Source organism: Scyliorhinus canicula, chromosome 2 (assembly GCF_902713615.1).
Source record: "Scyliorhinus canicula chromosome 2, sScyCan1.1, whole genome shotgun sequence".
Lineage (NCBI taxonomy): Eukaryota > Metazoa > Chordata > Chondrichthyes > Carcharhiniformes > Scyliorhinidae > Scyliorhinus > Scyliorhinus canicula.
Window position 1 is genome coordinate 119,190,252 of NC_052147.1, and position 20,991 is coordinate 119,211,242.

A 20,991-nucleotide genomic window follows, 5' to 3' on the forward strand; every position below is an offset into this window, starting at 1 on the left:
CTGCGGATGAGCTGTGTGAGTTAAAATTTGCATTTGCACAGATGGAGGTGTGAATGTTAGATGATGGATCTTCTGTTTGATTTTTTTTGTGTTTCTTTTGGGCAATTGGGTTGGGATTGTTTTCGTTTGTACATGTGTGTCCGAGCGGGGTGTCGGGGGTGGGGGGGGAACAATAGGTAGGAAAATGTCTGGCGTCATGGGCTGGGACCACCAAGCTAGCTGGGCGGGCAAGCTCATGGAAGCGCAGTGGGGGGTGAGCAGATGTTATGCTTGTTGAAGGCGGCTGTGTGTATAGCGCTGTTACTGGGGGGGGAGGGGGGAGATGTTCTGCTGATGGGGAAGGGAGTTTTGCTGTGGGACAATAGGGAGGTCAGGGTCGGAGGCTGCCTGGGGGCGGGCCTGTGGATGCGTGGGGCGCGGGCTGGAGACTGGCCCAAGAAAGGTGATGGCTGATCGGAAGGGTGGGGGGGGGGGGGGGGAACCACCCCCACCCCCCGACCAGGCTGATCACATGGAACGTTAGAGGGCTAAATGGGCCGGTTAAGAGGGCACGCGTCTTTGTGCATTTGAACGGACTGAAGGCGGACGTGGCAATGTTGCAGGAGACGCATCTTAGAGTAACTGACCAGATCAGAGTAATGAAGGGATGGGTCGGGCAGGTCTTCCACTCGGGGCTGGACTCTAAGACTAGAGGGGTCTCGATCCTGACTAATAAGCGAGTGTCATTCGAAGCAGGGAGAATAGTTGCGGGTGTGGGGGCTCGGTACATCATGGCCAGCGGGAAGCTGGAGAGGCTGCCGGTGGTACTCGTGAATGTGTACGCTCCAAATTGGGATGATGGGGAGTTCATAAGGAGGATGTTGGGGAAGATCCCGGACCTGGATTTTCATAAGCTGGTCATGGGGAGGGGGGGACTTCAACACAGTCATTAACCCAGGGCTAGACCGGTCAAGCTCAAGGACAGGCAGGGTTCCAGCAATGGCAAAGGAGCTAAAGGGGTTTATGGAGCAAATGGGGGTGTGGACCCATGGAGATTTGGGCGGCTGGGAGTGAAGGAGTTTTCCTTATATTCGCACGTGCATTATGTGTACTCCCGGATTGACTTTTTTTATCCTGAATAGGGCTTTACTGTCGGGGGTAGTGGGCACTGAGTATTCAGCAATCACAATCTTGGATCATGCTCTGCACTGGGTTGACCTACAGGTGAGCAGGGAGGGTAGCCAGCGTCTGCACTGGAGGCTGGACGTGGGACTTTTAGCTCATGAGGAGGTGTGTGGGCGGCTGAGGAAATGTATCCAGAACTATCTGGAAGTCAACAACACAGGGGAAGTTTCGGCTGCAGTGGTCTGGGAGGTGCTGAAGGCAGTGGTTACAGGGGAGCTGATCTCAGATACGGGCCCACTGGGCGAAGGTAGACACAGCAGAGACGGACTGACTGGTAAAGGAGATACTACAGGTCGACAGGAGGTTTACAGAGACCCCAGAGGCAGGGCTTCTAAGGAAATGTCGGAGGCTTCAGGCAGAGTTTGGCTTGTTAACTACAGGGAAGGCGGTGGAGCAGCTGAGGAAGGCGAGGGGGGCGATCTATGAATATAGGGGGAAGGCCAGTAAAATGCTTGCACAGCAGCTTAGAAAGCGGAGGCAGTCAGGGAGATTGGGAAAGTAAGGGACAGGGATGTGAACCTGGTCGGAGATTCAGCAGGGGTTAATAAGGCACTTAAGGAGTTTTGCAGCAGGCTGAATGAGTCGGAACCCCCAGCTGGGTCGGAGGCGATGAGGCAATTCTTAGGGAGGCTGAAGTTCATGAAGGTTGACGAAGACTTAGTAGAAGGGCTGGAGGCCCCGATCGAGTTGGAAGAGATAGCAGATGGGCTGAAGGCCATGCAGGTGGGTAAAGCCCCGGGACTGGATGGGTACCCCGTGGAGTACGTTCTCTGGGATACTGGGGTCACTGCTGATGAGGACATTTAATGAGGCATGGGAGAGAGGGGAGCTTCCCCCGGCGATGTCACAGACCACTATCTCATTGATCCTAAATTGGGATAAGGACCCGGAGCTATGCGGGAGGACTAGACAGGATTTGTTAAGGGGAGGCAGTTGACGGCCAACGTAAGAAGGCTGTTGAACATTATCATGCTGCCCCCAGAAGGTAGGGACGTAGAGGGAATGGTCACAATGGACGCAGAGAAGGCATTTGACCGGGTGGAATGGGATTATCTGTAGGAGGTACTGGGGAGGTTTGGATTTGGACGGGGCTTCATTGACTGGGTCAGACTGCTGTATCAGGTGCCCGTGGTGAGTGTTCGGATGAATAGGTTGATATCGGGATATATTAGGCAGGGATGCCCCCTCTCCCCGCTGTTGTTCGCGCTGGCCAAGAGGCACTGGCAATTGCGCTGAGAGCCTCAAGGGGCTGGAAGGGACTGGTCCGGGGGAGGGGGGGTGGTGGCGGGGTTGTTGGAACACAGTCTCGCTATACGCAGATGACCTGCTCTTATATGTGTCGGACCCACTGGAAGGGATGGAAGAAATTATGAGGATTCTGGGGGAATTTGGACGGTTTTCGGGTTATGAATTGAACATGGGGAAAAGTGAGATGTTTGTGATCCAGGCAAGGGACAAAACAAAAGAAAAGTCAAAATGGCACTACTTATTTCTGACTGCATTTCTTTTCCCACAATGTTAAATGTAATTTATGAACCATAAATCCTACCCAATGGGAGAGGCGATTGGGGGAGCTGCCATTTGGAGTGGGATGGGGGAAGCTTTTGGTACTTCGGTATCCAGGTGGCGCGGGAATGGGAACAGCTGCACAAGTTAAATCTGGCCCGACTATTAGAGCAAATGAAGGAGGATTTTCAAAGGTGGGACGTGCTCCCGTTGTGACTGGCTGGGAGGGTACAGACAGTGAAAATGACGGTTCACCTGAGATTCTTGTTTGTGTTTCAGTTCCTCCCCATCTTTATTTCATGGTCCTTTTTTAAACGGGTCAACAATGTGATCTCAGACTTTGTGTGGGCGGGTAAGACCCCGCGAGTTAAAAAGAGGATGCTGGAGCGCAGCTGGGGGGAGGGTGGGCTGGCTCTCCCGAACTTTAGTAATTATTACTGGGCGGCGAATATAGCCATGATTAGGAAGTGGGTGGTGGGGGGTCGATGTGGGAGCGAGTAGGGGCGGCATGATGTAAGGGCACTAGTTTGGGGGCATTGGTAATGGCACCTCTGCCGTTCGTGCCAGCACAGTACTCCACCAGCCCGTGGTGGTAGCGGCCCGGAGAGACTGGTGGCAATGGAGGAGACATGTGGGAGCAGAGGGAGCATCGGACTGGTCTCCAATTTGCAATAATCACCGGTTTGCCCCGGGGAGGCTAGATGGAGGGTTCCGGAGATGGCAGAGAGCAGGGATTGATAGGATGGGAGATATGTTTATAGAGGGGAGCTTTCCCAGCCTGAGGGAGTTGGAGGAGAAATTTGAATTGATGGGAGGGAACGAGTTTAGGTACCTGCAGGCGCGGGACTTCCTACGCAGGCAGATCTTAACCTTCCCACTCCTACCGCCAAGGGGGATACAGGACAGGGTAGTTTCCAGTGTGGGTGGGAGCTGGAGGTTTTCGGGCATTTATAAGGAACTCATGGGATCAGAGAAAACGCAGACCGAGGAGCTGAAACACAAATGGGGAGAGGATTTAGGAGGAGAGATAGAGGATGGTCTCTGGGCGGAAGCGTTGAGTAGAGTCAACGCGTCTACAACATGTGCCAGGCTCAGCCTGATCCAGTTTAAGGTCGTTTACTGGCTCACATGACAGTGGCCCGGATGAGCAGGTTCTCTGGGGTAGAAGACAGGTGCGCAAGGTGTGCGGGAGGACCGGTAAACCATGTCCATATGTTCTGGGCATACCCGAAGCTTAGGGGATTCTGGCAGGGGTTTGCGGAGGTCATGTCCAAGGTGTTAAAAACAAGGGTGGCACCGAGTCCAGAGGTGGCGATTTTTGGAGTGTCGGAAGATCCGGGATTCCAGGAGGAGAAAGAGACAGATGTTCTGGCCTTTGCCTCTCTGGTAGCCCGGAGACGGATATTATTAGCTTGGAGGGACTCAAAGCCCCCGAAGTCGGGGACCTGGCTAACTGACATGGCTAGCTTTCTCTGTCTGGAGAAAATCAAGTTCGTCCTGAGAAGGTCAATGTTAGGGTTCGTCCGGAGATGGCAGCTGTTTGTCGACTTCTTTGGGGAAAATTAACCGTCAGCAGAAAGTGGTGGGGTGGTTGGTGGGTTAGTTTAGTTTAGAGAAGGGCGTTAGAAAAGGTGGGACCTGTGAGGGAGGAAGACGGCTTTTGCACTATGTTTATATTTGTACGTACACTGTTTCTTCTGTTATTGTTATAAAACCATAAATACCTCAATAAAATGTTTATATAAAAAGAAATCACATTGGGCCCCACCTGTGATTTAAACAGTAAATAAATACAATATATGAACATACAAATTAGGAACAGGCCTCGAGCCTGCTCCGCCATTCAATAAGATTATGTCGGGTCTGATTTTAACCTCAACTGCACATTACCGCCTATCTTGATAGTCCTTCACCCCCTTGCTTATCATGAATCTATCAATATCTATTATCTATTATTCAAAAACTCCGGGAGGAATTTTGCCACTTTTTTGTCATCTCTGGGGGAAAAGCTGGATAGCCCACCAGATGTGCTGCCGGCTTTACCCACTGTATTTTTAGACAATTTGGCAAAAGAAATGAAAGAGACAGGTCCCACAATATCTGGCTGGAAATGTGGGCTCCCCCAGCAACTTGGATTGGTAAACGGCGCCCTGATGTAAATAAATAAAAAGTGAAACATCCCACCCTACAGAAACCCCTTTATCCACCGGAACTCCCTCTCCATGGAACTGCCCTGTGCCAGGGGCCAGAGCAAGGACACTGCCAGTGTATTGCCCGAGCAATGCCAGGGTATGGCCCCCCTCCTCCCAGGGGCAGCACTTAACAATGCCTCTCCGGCAGGTTCTGCTTGCCAGTTGCACGTCATGGTGCACTTGTCTTGATTCATGTCGGCATGAATGGATAATGTCACTCGGGAGGACTAACAGGTGTAAACACCTGACAATCAAATTCAAATTAATGCATATGGAGATCTTGACTTTGAAAGTTAAGATTCCCATTATATCATTGGTGGGGACAATCAGAACAGGGAATCTGCCGTGGTAAAAGCTATTTGGGGATTTCTACGCTATTCTCTGCCTTCCTCGTCATTCCCGCCCCTTGAAAACGGGAGTACAAATTTCACACTCCCTCCCCTCTCCCAGCTTCCATAGCCTTCTGAGACAGACACTTCCAAAGACACATGACCCCCTGAGAGAAAACATTTCTCCTCATCTTGTTTTTAAGCAGTAATCCCATATTTTGAACAGTGACCTCTAGTTCTAGATTCTCCCACAAGGAGAAATAGCCTCTCCACATCCAGCCTATCAAGACCCCTCAGGATCTTATGTTTCAATTAAGTCACCTCTTACTCTGCTAAACTCCAGTGGATACAAGCCTATCCTGTTCAACCATTCCAGGTATTAATCCAGTAAACCTTCTCTGAACTTGCTTGCCCCTTGCTTATCATAATCTTATATCCCACTATGTATCCTGTGGAAGTTGCATGACTATTAACAAGTAGTTTTTGAAATCATAGAATCCCTACAGTGCAGAAGGAGGCCATTCGGCCCATCCCAGTCTGCAAAAACCCTCTGAAAGAGCACCCTACCTAGGACAACTCCCCACCCTATCCTCGTAAACCAGTAACCCTGCATAACCTTGGGACACGAAGGGACAATTTAGCATGGCCAATCCACATAACCTGCACACCTGCATATATTACCTGCACATATTAAATATTAAAATTTAAACTATTTCTACTATATATCTGGTTGGACTTGCATAAAGTTTCTATAAAGGATATTGATCAGTAAAAAGTCTACCATCTACAAGCTCAGTATAAAATTAATAGGCCGATTGGGAGGCGGGGGGGGGGGGGGGGTTCACACATGTTATACTGCATCACAGCCTTGCAGTGGTACTGAGCGCCCGGCAAAGGTGATTCCCCCCTCCCCTAGATTGGCACAGTTTCTCCTCCCACTTCCCTGTTCTATAAATAACCCGTGAGATTAACTCGCGCGAGTTGAATCCTTTCGTTCGTCACGTTGAGTGCCGGCCCCAATTCCCATATGATAGGTCTGATGCAGCCATGAAGGTTGGTTTGTTTGGCTGGGCTCCCTGCCTGTCAGCCTGCTCTCCCCCCCCCCCCCCTCCTCCGATACAGCTGCTACCCACCATCTGAGAAGCGGATTGCGAGGGGAGAGGGGGATGCTAGAGAGAAAATGCTGTTGACGAGGGAGCAACATCTCAGCCGAAGTAAACCTCTGCGGCCAGTTGCATCCCTTTTATTTTCCATCAGGTAAACTGTTTATATTAGAAAAATTACAACAGCTCACTTTCAAGACATTTTATTTACGTATTGGAAACAAGCGGGTCGCATAGCCATCAAACCAAAGTTGTAAAATTCAATTTTGTAGAATATTGCTGTGGAAAATCTGGGTTAACCCTTTCATGTATTTTGCGCAGCAGTGCAATGTTTCTTTTTGCCTATTGGTACTAAACAACAAGATAACATGTACTAATGAGGTGACCCTGATGTGTTTCAGGGATAAGTGTTACATTTTAAATTGTGTGTTCTTTATCCATTTTATCAGAAAAACCTGATTCAATAGCACATTTTAAAAAATGTTCACTGGACCAAATATGTGATTGCAATCTAAAAGTTTTATTTTCGGCCACAGATGTGAGTTTTGGAAATATGAACATGGTGCATTAATTATTTTCCTGCTCCATGCACTTTGAAAAAGTGCAACAATTCTGCCCACAAATTGCAGAATTATTCTTGTTACCCCGACAGTAGGTCTGAAATAATGGATTATATCCATAGAAGAACTTTCACTGAATTTGGGTAGGACATATATTGGAAAATATTTGACTCAGAAGCTTATACTAGATTCTGATTTAACACTAATTGTTCCTACATGGGCAGAAATGTATTTGTAAAAGTATAAATAACAAAGCGGCTAAATGCTTTGATTTGTAGTGAGACCACACCTGGAGCACTGTGTACAGTATTAGTCCCCTTATTTAAGAAAGAATGTAAATAGATTGGAAGCAGTTCAGAGAAGGTTTACTAGAGTAATACCTGGAATGGGTGGGTTGTTTTATGAGGAAAGATTGGACAGATTAGACTTGTATTCTGTAGTTTAGAAGAGTAAAGGGGCAACTTAAGATCCTGATGGATCTTGACAGGTTGGATGTGGAGAGAATGTTTCCTTTTGTGGGAGAACTAGGGGTCGCTGTAAGAGGTTGCCTATTTAAGATTGAGATGAGGGTCTAGAGTCTTTGGAACTCTTTTTTAAAAGGTGATGGAATCTTTGAATATTTTTAAGGCAGAGCTGGATAGATTCCTGATTAGCAAGGGGGGCCGGCAGGAATGTGGAGTTGAGAGTAAATCAGATCAGCCATGACTTTCATGATTGGCACAGCAGGCTCAAATGATTGAGTGGCCTTCTGCTCCCAATTCATATGTTTGTATCTATCTTTATAACAAAGATATCATAGAATACCTACAGTACTGAAGGAGACCATTTGGGCCATCGAGTCTGCTCCGATCCTCTGAAAGAGCACCCTATCCAGTCCCACTCCCCTGCCCCATCCCCTTAACCCCACCTAACCTTTGGGCACTAAGGGGCAATTTAGCGTGGCCAACCCACCTAAAGTGCACATCTTTGGATTGTTGGATAAGCATTTAATCTTTCATTCAGCATCAAATATTTTCACTGTACAAATGTACAGCCATTGGAGCAGATTTTGTTGGTAGCAGTGCATCTCACAATATACCTTGTTAGTTAAATTTACAATTACATGTTTAAGTTTTAAAGTTAATTTGATTTGATTTATTGTCACATGTATTAGTATACAGTGAAAAGTGTTGTTTCTTGCATGCGATACAGACAATGCACACCGTACATAGGGAAGGAAGGAGAGGCTACAGAATGTACTGTTACAACCATAACTGCGATGTAGAGAAAAAATCAACTTAATAGGAAGTAGGTCCATTCAAAAGCCTGATGGCAGCAGGGAAGAAGCTGTTCTTGAGTCGGTTGGTACGTGACTTCAAACTTTTGTATCTTTTTCCTGACGGAAGAAGTTGGAAGAGAGTATGACCAGGGTGCGTGGGGTCCTTAATTATGCTGGTTGCCTTTCCGAGGCAGCGGGAATTATAAATAGAGTCAATGGATGGGACTGGGCTACATTCATAACCTTTTGTAGTTTCCTGCGGCCTTGGGACGAGCAGCAGCCATACCAAGCTGCGATACAACCAGAAAGAATGCTTTCAATGGTGTATCTGTAAAAGTTGTGAGAGTTGTAGCTGACATGCCAAATTTCCTTAGTCTTCTGAGAAAGTAGAGTCATTGGTGGGCTTTCTTAACCATATTGTCGGCATGGGGAGACCAGGACAGGTTGTTGGTAATCTGGACACCTAAAAACTTGAAGCTCTCGACCCTTTCTACTTTGTTCCCATTGATGTAGACAGGAGCATGATCTCCTCTGCGCTTCCTGAAGGCAATGACAATCTCATTTGTTTTGTTGCCATTGAGGGAGAGATTATTGTCGTTGCACCAGTTCACCAGATTCTCTGCCTCATTCCTGAACTCTGTCTCTTCATTGTTTGAGGTCCGACCCACTACGGTGATGTCATCACTGTAGAGAATCGAGTTGGAGGGTAATTTAGCCACACAGTCATAGGTGTACAAGGAGTATAGTAGGGGGCTGAGGATACAGCCTTGTGGGGCACCGGTGTTGAGGATGATCGTGGAGGAAGTGTTGTTGCCTATCCTTACTGATTGTGGTCTGTGGAGTGGGAAGTTCAGGATCCAGTCACAGAGGGAGGAGCCGAGGCCCAGGCCACAGAGTTTGGAGATGAGTTTCTATGGAATAATAGTTTTGAAGGCTGAGCTGTAATCAATAAATAGGAGTCTGACATAGGTGTCTTTGTTATCTAGGTGTTCCAGGGTTCAGTGCAGGGCCAGGGAGATGGCGTCTGCTGTGGACCTGTTGCAGCAGTAGGCGAACTGTAGTGGATCAAGGCAATCCGGGAGGCTGGAGTTGATTCGTGCCAAGACTAACATTTCGAAGCACTTCATGATGATGAATGTCAGAGCCACTGGACGATAGTCATTAAGGCACGCTGCTTGGCTTTTCTTTGGTACAGGGATGATGGTCGCCTTCTTGAAGCCGATAGGGACCTCAGATAGTTGTAAAGAAAGGTTGAAGATGTCTGCAAATACCCCGCCAGCTGATCCGATCAAGACCCGAGTGCTCATCTGGGTACCTCACCCGGGCCAGTGGCTTTCTGTGGGTTGACCTTCGAGAAGGCTGCTCTGACATCTGCAATGATGACCTTGGATACAAGTTCATCCGAGGCTTCCAGGGTGGAGGGCGCGCTCTCGCTGACCTCTTGCTCAAAGCGGGCATAAAATGCATTGAGCTCCTCAGGGAGGGGTGTTTTGGAGCTGGTGATTTTACATGCCTTCATCTTGTAGCCCATTATGTCTTGCAGACCCTGCCATAGACGGCGGGGGTCCGTGTGGCTATCCTGGGACTCGAGCTTGGCTTTTGGCATCTTTGGATTTCCTTAGATCATATCTGGCTTTCTTATATATGTCAGGGTTGCCTGACTTAAACGCCTCAGACCTAGACTTCAGCAAGCAGTGCATATCCCTGTTCATCCAGGGTTTCCGGTTGGGGAACACGCGGATTTGCTTCTTTGGCACACAGTCTTCTACACACTTAGTAATGTAGTCAGTTACTGTAGTGGCGTACCCGTTCAGGCTGGTCGCAGAGTTTTTAAATACTGACCAGTCCACTGACTCTAAGCAGTCCTGTAGGAGATCATCCGATTTCTCAGACCAACATTGCACAACTTTTGTTGACGGATTCTCCCGCTTTAGTTTTTGCTTATAAGCCGGGAGCAGGAGCACAGCCTTGTGGTCAGATTGGCTAAAGTGAGAGCAGCACAGTGGCACAGTGGTTAGCGCTGTTGCCTCACGGCGTCGAGGTCCCAGGTTCGAACCCAACTCTGGGTCACTGTCCGTGTGGAGTTTGCACATTCTCCCCGTGTTTACGTAGGTTTCGCCCCCACAACCCAAAGATGTGCAAGCTAGGTGTATTGGCTATGCTAAATTGCCCCTTAATTGGAAAAAATGAATTGGGAACTCTAAATTTATAAAGTCTTACAACACCAGGTTAAAGTCCAACATGTTTGTTTCAAACACTAGCTTTCGGAGCACTGCTCCTTCCTCAGGTGAATGAAGAAACCTCTTCATCTGAGGTTTCTTCTTTCACCTGAGGAAGGAGCAGTGCTCTGAAAGATAGTGTTTGAAACAAACATGTTGGACTTTAACCTGGTGTTGTAAGACTTCTTACTGTGCTCACCCCAGTCCAACGCCGGCATCTCCACATCATAAATTTATAAAAACAAAGATTTGCCAAAGTGTCTGCGGGCGATAGAGTGGTACGCATGTTTGATATTTGTGTAGCAGTGGTCCATGATGTTTGGGCCTATGGTGGAACAGGTGACGTGTTGGTGGTAACTTTAAAAAAAAAGTTAGAATACCTAATTATTATTTTCAAATTAAGGGGCAATTTAGCGTGGCCAATCCACCTACCCTGCACATCTTTGGGTTGGGGGGGTGAAACCCACGCAGACACAGGGAGAATGTGCAAACTCCACACGGACAGTGACCCAGAGCCGGGATTCGAACCCGGGTCCTCAGCACCATAGGTGGCAGTGCTAACCACTGCACCACCGTGCTGCCCTTTGTTGGTGGTAACTTGGTAGTACGCTTTTGCGCTTGTAGAATTTTCTACAAAAATTCCTGAAAGTGTGAGCTGCTAACAGCGAGGGTAACTGGGCACTTGGGATCTTGGTGAGCAACTGGATAAACATCTATGAGATTAAAGGATTGAAAAATAAACATAGGCCGGACAGAAATGGAGGGTAAATTAGTGCATGGACTCAACAATAACTTGTAAAGTGCCTTTAATGTAATAAAACATCACAACATCTTAATAATGAGGCAGAGTGGCAGCAGAGAAGCTAAGAAAAGGAAGCAAATTCTACCCTCTGGATCCCACTTGTGGGACATCCTGATCCTTGTATCCAAAGATCTACGGGTCAAGAATTTGTCTGTTCAGTCATGTGAAGACCCATTGCAGAAATTCACAACTCTTGAGCAGACATCCAATCGAGGTTCAGCCGATGACACAAAAGAAGTCCAAAAGTGCCTTCCAGGAGCATTGTTAAAACAAAATAGAACACTGATCCAAAGGACAAATTTGATGCTCTCCCCTGGGGTGAGTTTGGTGGAAGGGGGACATTTAATCAGGTGGTGAATGGGAATGCCACCACCATCCTGAATAAATCTTTGACAGGAAGGTCCACACTAAAGTGGGCAATTAATGTCCATTTAACTGCCTCATTGTGACATCATTGTTAATTTAGGGCTACATGGTAGCACAAGTGGCTTGCACTGTGGCTTTACAGCGCCAGGGTCCCAGGTTCGAATCCCCGCTGGGTCACTGTCTGTGCGGAGTCTGCACGTTCTCCCCGTGCCGGCGTGGGTTTCCTCCGGGTGCTCCGGTTTCTTCCCACAGTCCAAAAATGTGCAAGTTAGGTGGATTGGCCATGCTAAATTGCCCCTTATGTGCGCAAAGTTTAAATGGGGTTATTGGGTTACATGGATAGGGTGGAAATGAGGGCTTAAGTGGGTTGGTGCAGGCTCGATGGGCTGAATGGCCTCCTTCTGCACTATATGTTCTAACCCTATGACAGGTGGGGGCTCACGGGTCACCATGTGGGAGCCCAAAAAGCAAACTGTGTCAGGGTTGGTTGCGCCCTCCCAGGGTGAGGGCAGGGGTCCCTCGATTATAGATATGTAGTGCCTGATTGAGAGACCTAGCATCGGGAAGGGTGAGGCTTCTGAGAGCCATTCCCCCTCACCCCCCCCCCTCCAAACCCACCAGCCTTTGTTGCTGACCCCAACCCCACCTCCTACCATCACTCACCTGTGCCTGGGTCCCTTTACAATCCAATGCCTCGGGTAGTTGTACCAGCAGTAGCCACAGTATCTCCGATAGCGATGCCAAGCAATGAAGAGCTATCAACTTCTGATTGGTGGGTATCTCTCTCTCGATGGGGGTACCTGATCCTACTGAAGGCCTGCTGATGCCCAGGCAAGTGCCTGATTGACACTCAGTCTGGTGGGCCTTCCCAAAAAGGGGTGATACAGGTCTCTCGCTGGCTTTTCTTCCTGCAGGGTGAGCCTTTCATTGCCTCCATTAAATACTGCCCAATGAGATAATAGGTCAAGGAGGTAACTTATAAGGGTAATGTCTTATAAGGGGGAAAGTAGAGAGCTGTAGGGAGGGCATTCCACAGTTTAGGCTCAATGTCTGAAACTCAAAGTCAAATCAGACATTAAAAGAGAGAAATAAATATTTGGTTTCAGAGGGAAGAAAAACAGAAGGGAAATTAAAAAACAGAATTAAGTATGTCAAATTTGACATTTTTAAATAGTGTTGTGCATTAATTGACAGCGTAAGTTGCCTCGACACACATCAGCAAACCCCAGCCGTATTTTGTGTATTAAACTGACAATAATGGATCTTCTGCTCTATTTATAATGAGGTAATTGAGAAATTTATTGTCAATACATTTCAATACACTTAGTAACTTGATAACATGCTTCTCAACAAGACTGTTGTAGCGTCAAGGTGAACATTTTTGGGATGATAATTCAGATTATAAACTTGCAACAAAGCTAACGTTTACATTCTGAATTACTTAAGACAATAAAGTGGTCAACTGGTAGGAAAACAAACTATCGGGAAAATTGTAGGATGGAGCGATTCCTGCATTAAATCTATTACCTCTTGCTAACCATTTAAAGAAAGAAATGGGGAAAAAACTAGCATTTGTACAGTACTTTACTTGACCGCTGGACATCCTAACATGCTTTACACCCAATGAAGTAATTTAGGAGCCAATTTTTAAACAGTAAGGTCCGAAAAACTGCAACTAAATGAATGACCATATCTTCTGGTGTTGACCATCAACATTGGGAAAGCATCTCTGTTGTTCTTACAATAAGGTCCTGGGATCCTCAACACCCATCTGAGAGGACAGATGTGATCTCATTGTAACATCTCCTACAAAAAGGTGGCACCTCTGACAGTACAGCACTCCCCTGATATGGCTTTCTAATCAATCTGGATTATGCCTTTGGATGGGGGTTTGAATCCATACCTTTCCAAATCACAGTTGCCTGACATTGCAGTTAATTGGTGGTGGTCTGGGAGTAGGAAATACACCACCCCACCTCTTTAAACTCCTGGATGAAAAAATACAAATATCCAAATCACATGAGCATTCCCAGAGCAAGTTTAATGAACTTGTCTAGCTCGGTCTAACATTTCAAAGGATCTGTCCTGTGCTGGAATTGCATATCAAAGGCATGGAGGTGCCCAAAGTACTCTCATTCAAATACTTTTGGACGATAACTTGATGGCAGCCGAAGTAACCTACTGAAGTTTTTATGTCCGAAAGGAACATGTTATATACATGTGGAATGATCACAAAGTGTAACTTTGAGGTGCAAAATGATGGACACAAAATCCTGTCGACACTGAAGCCGAATCTAATTTACAGTATTTTGAGAATGTTGGGGGCAGGATCCTCCGTTAGCCGACACTTAAACCGGGAAAGGCGATTGGGTGGAAAATCGTGGCAGGCACCGATTTGACACCAAACCGAAATTCTCAAGCATCTCGATGGCGATATCGATGTGATTCGGAATGCACGTACAGTAAACACCGTTTGCATATCATTAGCGGGCCTGAATCAGTATTCTCCGGAGCCTCCACGATTCTAATCCTCCAATGGGCCGGGTTCCCGGCGCTGCGGTTCACTTGTGCTTTTTAAAAATTGCAAAACTGGCATCGTGGCTGATGGAGAGAGATAGGAGGTAGGACACGGAGAGGAAGACTGCCGGCTGCCGGGACACTGGCTGGGGGGAGGGGGTTCCTGACAGGGCCGGGGGAGGGGGGGAAATGGGGGAACATATCGAGTGGCTGGGGCGGTGTCCAGGGATGGACCGCCAATACCGCGAGCTGCAAGACAGCTATCTTGCTGCGCACCGCACTGACCATCCAGCTGGCCCCCGGTTCTGCAAAGTGACACCGACTGTATGGGAGCCTACACCCCAGCCCCCGCCACACCTCACCCGACCTCTACCCGCCGGCGACCCACCAAGGGCAGCACCCACAATAGCCCCTATGGGGGCTGCTTTGCCTACCCCCGGTGGGGGCAGTGTCAGCCAACAGGACCCCTGGCATCAGGGACGGGCGCCAGGGCCAGAGGTCCCCACTCTGCCGGTCACCGACGGGGCCAGGGGTGCAATGTTGGTGGGGTGGGGGGGGGGAGAATTGGTTGGGGGGGGGGTGGGGAGGGGCAGGGACCGCAGGGCCACCATGTAGCCCAGCGAACCTGGTTGGGCACGGGGGTACGCACCATGCTAACTTGTCGGCCTTTCACCCCTTGCAGACAATGGATATTGGAATTCAACTAGCAAAGGTGGCCTTCCTCCTAGTCACCGCAGCCCTGGGGGGCGGCCAGCAGTGGAACAGGAGGCAGCCTCCCAGGATGGAGAGCCAGCCGCCCAACGTCCGAGGAGGAAGTGCCAAGGAGGTGCCGCATGAGGCCTTGTGTCTTCCAACAGCGGCTGTGATTCGAGGACCAGCTGTACTGGGCTTACCGTCGAAGACTCTGACTGAGCAGAGACCGTGCAACATGATGGCACACCTGGCACTGCAGGGGTATGGGAGAGGACACCATCTCCCACAGGCCATAAAGGTGACAATCTCCCTGAATGCCTACGTCACGGGGTTTTTCCAGGCGATGAGTGGGGAATTGTCCAGGATCTCTCAGACCTTGGTGCACAGGTGCATCTGCGTAGTAATAGAGGCAGTTAATGCCGGGGGCCTCAAAACAGCAACTTTAATGTGGACCGAGCCCACCAGGATGCCCATGCAGCAGGGTTCGCCGCCATCGACGGGATGCCCCGGGTAAAGGGGGTGATCGACCTGACGCATGTCCCCCTATGAGCACCTGCAGATAACAGGCCCCTCTACACAAACCAAAAGGAGTACCACACAATGAACGTGCAGCTGATTTGAGACCATCAGCTGCGTATCTTATACGTCTGTACCTGATACCCGGGCAGTGCGACTCCTTCATCCTGTCACACAACGATTCCTGACATGTTCGAGACGCCACCGGCCGGCTGTGGGTTTGACTCCCTGGTGTCAGGGGTTATCCACTGCGGTCATGGCGACAGACCGATGCGGAGACCCGCTATAACAACGCCCATAGTGTGTTTGAACGGTGCGTCGGCCTCCTGAGGATGTGGTTCAGGTGCCTGCACTGCTCCGGAGGGGCAACCCACAGGATCCGCTTATTACCCCCCCCCCCCCCCCCCCCCCCCCCCCCCCCCCCTCAGCCAGCCCACCCCAGCCCTCACACCCATCAGACAAAGCACCGAGGCAGTTGTAACGGTGGAAACATAAGTTTAACGTGAACGAATATTTACAGATTTGTGCCCTAGCCCCTATAACTAAACTGTGCCCTGCACCCATGAAACTTAATTGGTGTCTGACTTCTTACAGGCCTTAACACCACGTCTAAGTGGAACCCCGACGTTACAGCAGGAGTGGAGGCGGCCTGTTATGAGGCCTGTCCTGTGACCTCGGTCCCCTTTGGCAGGCGTCTTCTGGTGTGACCGGGGCTGGATGGACCCGGCTACTGCTCGGGTGTCCCAGGTGCCGTGGTTTCGCCCGGTTCTGCCCGCTACCGACCAGATGTGCTAAGGACAGGAGGGGAAGGACCTGATGGCCTCCGGGCTACTCCATAGGACGGGGCGGGTGAGGGGAGCTATCCCCTGAGACACCCCCACCACCTGACACTGCCAGGCCTGGAGACCCACTCTGGTCTCGGGGTCCGCATGCTTGTGGCCATGGAGCACAGGGAGTGGATCATCCACCCCCTCGGGTGCTCCTACCTCCACCTACTGTGCCAGGTTATCTGTGTGGTGCGCCAAGCTCTAGGATCTCCTGATACCGGGCTGGTATCTGAGCTGCTCTCCTTGTCAGTACTTGACTCATGGAGGGGTGGGAGGGTGGGGAGGGGGTTCGGCTGTGGCACTAGCTTGGAGAGCCCCATCCCCAGTAGGTCCTGTAAGACACAAGGCAAGAAGCATGTTTAGACCGTAGGCCAGGGAGAAATGGGGGTGGGGATGTGGGTGGGTGTGGGGATGAGGGTGGTATGGTGGTTGACACGTGTATCACGGGGAACCACAACTATGCGGGGTCTCACTTCCTTGCCCGCGGCCGAGCTCCACCTTGGCGTCCTCCTGTTTCTCCGGGCTGCTGAACACGTCCAGGGCCCTCGCTTTCACGATGCTCCATTCCCTCCAAAACGGCGTACTCAGAGTACACCGCGGACGTATCGACAGCCTCGGGACAATGCCTGAGGCTCACCTCCGACCGGTCGAGGTCATGACGGCGTGGGTCTCTCATGTCTCACCTGTTGGGAACTCGGTGTGGTGGGTGTGGACTCAGTCCAGCACCGCCACACTCTGGGTAGGGCCGATCCGCGGGCAGGGGGGACATTATTGGGGCTGGGGACATTATGGGGGGGGGGGGGGGGAGTGGCGAGCTGGCTGAAGGGGGGAGGGGGGGACTACTTCATGGCAATTCTCCAGGGCATATCAGCAGCTAGAGCCAGGTGCACTACGCTGCCATCCTGCTAGCCCCCAGCAAAACAGGGAATCGGTGGCTGTTTCGCACCAGTTTTCCTGGCATAAAGCACCACCGTTCCCACACCGGAGTGGGGACATAGCCCCAGAATCGGAGAATCCAGCCCCCTGCCTCAGAAACGGAGAATCCCGCTCCATACATTTATATTTTCTGGTGAGTTATGACACTGGCCATAAATGATCCTTCCAGTAAGAATTTTAGTTTGAATACGTGACTGTGTATCTTGACAAATAATCTTGTTTTGAACGTCTTGTGATTACTGATTCATCATCCAGAATCCTTAATAAGCATCAATACTATATTTTAAATAATCTGTGAAAGCAGCACACAAATTCCCCTGTGTCTTGTGTTCAATCAGTAACCAATGCTGTAGAAGGAACTGCATTTGTGTGAAATTATTTCTGCTATTAGACGATGTCGGTTACACTTGACCCAGTTGTTAATCACCGTACATGACAATTACGTCATGTTAATAAAAACTGAGACTTCTTCACTGGAATCAAATGGATTCCCTTTCTTGTACCAGATAACTGCTGCTCCCTTGTGTTCAGAGTCAGCTTTTCATGACGTTTTCTATTTGAAAGAGAATGTGGAATAGTCTTTCCTTAATGTGTTACGTTATCGTATTGCTCCGCGGAATAAATACTCAAAAATAATTGGTGAAGAAAGTACTCATCAAGATGAATGGTGTTAATGTGGGGGACATCTTCCAATCTGGGCACCCAATATGAGAATCCAGTAGTTGCAGGCCAGGGCAACTTGGTTCAGAGAGCAATCTTCTCTCCAGCGCGGGCAAGAAAAATGTATTGTATATACACAATTACTGTTTATAAATATGAGAAAAGCCAATAAAAAGAGTTTTTTTAAAAAATGCCTTATTTCTTCACAACAACAGTTCCTACAAATGTTGTTTCCCACTCCTGTGACTGTTATTTCTTTGATGTCTGTACGCTATTCGATTAACTTCGTTGTACCTTTTTAGCAAATGTTGTCTCAAGGTAGAAGAACACAATATTGTGGCCTAGAGATTGTATTGCTCCAAATGGGGAGAAGAATCCTTACACAGCATGCATTGCACATGGCTAATGAGGGTGTTGGCATGACCGTGGTGAATTTGGTTGACTGGTTCCTGAATCAGCCTGGAGGGTGGCAGGGTTGTTTGGCTCAGGAGCATTAGAGAATTCTGGGGATCCCAGGAGGGGAGAAAGTAAATGGCCAATTTCCGATCACCTCCTTCCCAATCATCCAATAGTTTACTGGGAACCACAATAAGGTGAGATGAAAAGGAAAAGTTCAAACTTGTCTGACAGCAGCCTCTAGCACTCCCTTTAGGACCATTTTTTGACTGCCGAATAACAGAGGAAATAGACGGCATCCTATGGGATGTCTGTTATTGATTTTTGCTAAGGAGGCTGAAACCGGTGTTAGGACCTAATATCTATTTCCAGTGTCTGAAATGGATGCCTATGGAGTTTGGGCACATCCTGTGTAGAATGAGTGTGCACACATCACCCACAATACTGACTGCTTTCCCAATGCATTTATTTCTATAAAGCTGTGCAGTGCAAACCAATTTCTTGACCAGTAAACACTAGTATTCGGACTTTTGTATTTATCACAACTGCTTGCATTTATTTAGCATGCTTTGAGTGCACCAAAAGGCACTGCTAAAGGAATATGAGGATGGAAGAAGAATGTTTAAAGGATTTTCTTAAAGGCGGTGTGGGAGAGGTGAGGAGGCATAGAACATTACAGCGCAGTACAGGCCCTTCGGCACTCAATGTTGCGCTGTCCTGTGAAACCCCTTTAAAGTCCCTCTACACTATTCCCTTATCGTCCATATGCCTATCCAATGACCATTTGAATGCGTTTAGTGTTGGCGAGTCCACTACTGTTGCAGGCAGGGCATTCCACACCCTTACTACTCTCCGAATAAAGAAGCTACCTCTGACATCTGTCCTATATCTATCTCCCCTCAATTTAAAGCTATGTCCCCTCATGCTGGACATCACCATCCGAGGAAAAAGGCTCTCAATGTCCACCCTATCTAATCCTCTGATCATCTTGTATGCCTCAATTAAGTCACCACTTAACCTTCTTCTCTCTAACAAAAACAGCCTCAAGTCCTTCAGCCTTTCCTCATAAGATCTTCCCTCCATACCAGGCAACATCCTTGTAAATCTCCTCTGTACCCTTTCCAATGCTTCCACATCCTTCCTATAATGTGGCGACCAGAACTGCACGCAATACTCCAAATGCGGCCGCACCAGAGTTTTGTACAACTGCAACATGACCTCATGGCTCCGAAACTCAATTCCTCTACCAATAACAGCTAATACACCGTACGCCTTCTTAAGAACCCTCTCAACCTGGGTGGCAACTTTCAGGGATCTATGGACATGGACACCGAGATCTCTCTGCTCGTCCACACTACCAAGAATCTTACCATTAGCCCAGTCCTCTGTCTTCCTGTTATTCCTTCCGAAATGAATCACCTCACACTTTTCTGCATTAAACTCCATTTACCACCTGTCAGCCCAGCTCTGCGGCTTACCTATGTCCCTCTGTAACTTGTAACATCCTTCTGCACTGTCCACAACTCCACCGACTTTAGTGTCATCTGCAAATTTACTCACCCATCCTTCTACGCCCTCCTCCAGATCATTTATAAAAATGACAAATAGCAGCGGCCCCAAAACAGATCCTTGTGGTAAACCACTAGTAACTAGACACCAGTCTGAACATTTCCCATCAACCACCACTCTTTGTCTTCTATCAGCTAGCCAATTTCTGATCCAATTTGCTAAATCACCCTGAATCCCATGCCTCTGTATTTTCTGCAATAGCCTACCGTGGGGAACCTTATCAAACGCTTTACTGAAATCCATATTCACCACATCAACTGCTTAAAGGCATGGGGCTCCAGAGCATCAGGCCCAGGGAGGTGAAGACATGGATACCAATAGTGGAGCAATGAAAGTTGGAGGTGTGTGAAAAGCCAGAATAATAAGAGTATAGAGGTTTGTAAAGTTGGGGAGGGGCAAGGCCACAGAAGGATTTGAAAACAAAAATTAAGTACCGGGACCCTGAAAATATTGGCGAATTGGGAAGATCAGAGTGCTTCTGTAAAAAACCTATCCAGTATTTTAAAAAAAAATAATTTTTATTAAAGTTTTCACATCAACAAAATATCAACAACAAAATTATAAAATATAAAAATGCAAAAAATGTAAAGGAAACTCAGTAACAAAAATAATAAATTAATAAATGAATCCCCCGCCCACCCCCCCTGCGGATTGCTGCTGCCACTGATCGTTGTCTATCGTTCTGCCAGGAAGTCTAGGAACGGTTGCCACCGCTTGAAAAACCGCTGTACCGATCCCCACAAAACAAATTTCACCCTTTCCATTTTGAGAAACCCCGCCATGTCATTGATCCAGGTCTCAACGTTTGGGGGCCTCTCATCCCTCCACTGAAGAAGAATCCTCCGCCGGGCTACCAGGGATGCAAAGGCCAGAATACCATCCTTTTTCACCTCCTGCACTCCCGGCTCCTCTGCAACCCCAAATATTGCGAACCCCCAGCCCGGTTTGACCCTGGACCATACCACCCTCGACACCATCCTCGCTATGCTCTTTCAAAATTCCTCCACCGCTAGGCATGCCCAGAACATGTGGGTGTGGTTTGCTGGGCTCCCTGAGCACCTAACACACCTGTCCTCACCCCCGAAAAACCGACACATCATTGTCCCGGTCATGTGTGCCCTGTGCAGCACCTTGAACTGTATGAGGCTGAGCCTCGCACACAAAGAGGAAGAGTTGACTCTCCCTAGGGCATCTGCCCAAGTCCCCTGCTCGATCACCTCCCCTAGCTCCTCCTCCCACTTACCTTTCAGCTCCTCCACCGAGACCTCCTCCTCCTCCTCCTGCATCACCTGGTATATTGCCGAAATCTTCCCCTCTCCAACCCACACCCCGCGAGCACCCTATCCTGTACCGTGCGAGGCGGCAACAGCGGAAATCC

The 20,991-nt window shown here is 48.7% G+C and overlaps 1 protein-coding gene across 1 annotated transcript in view; it reads left to right on the forward strand.

Moving 5' to 3' along the window:
* Nucleotides 1–6,310: 6,310 nt before the first annotated feature.
* Nucleotides 6,311–20,991, forward strand: part of fmn1 (formin 1) — a 532,192-nt gene continuing 517,511 nt past the window's right edge. Inside the window, exon 1 of the mRNA XM_038785764.1 lies at nt 6,311–6,448. The gene's annotated coding sequence lies outside the window, so the exon portion shown is untranslated. The remainder of the gene's footprint in view (nt 6,449–20,991) is intronic.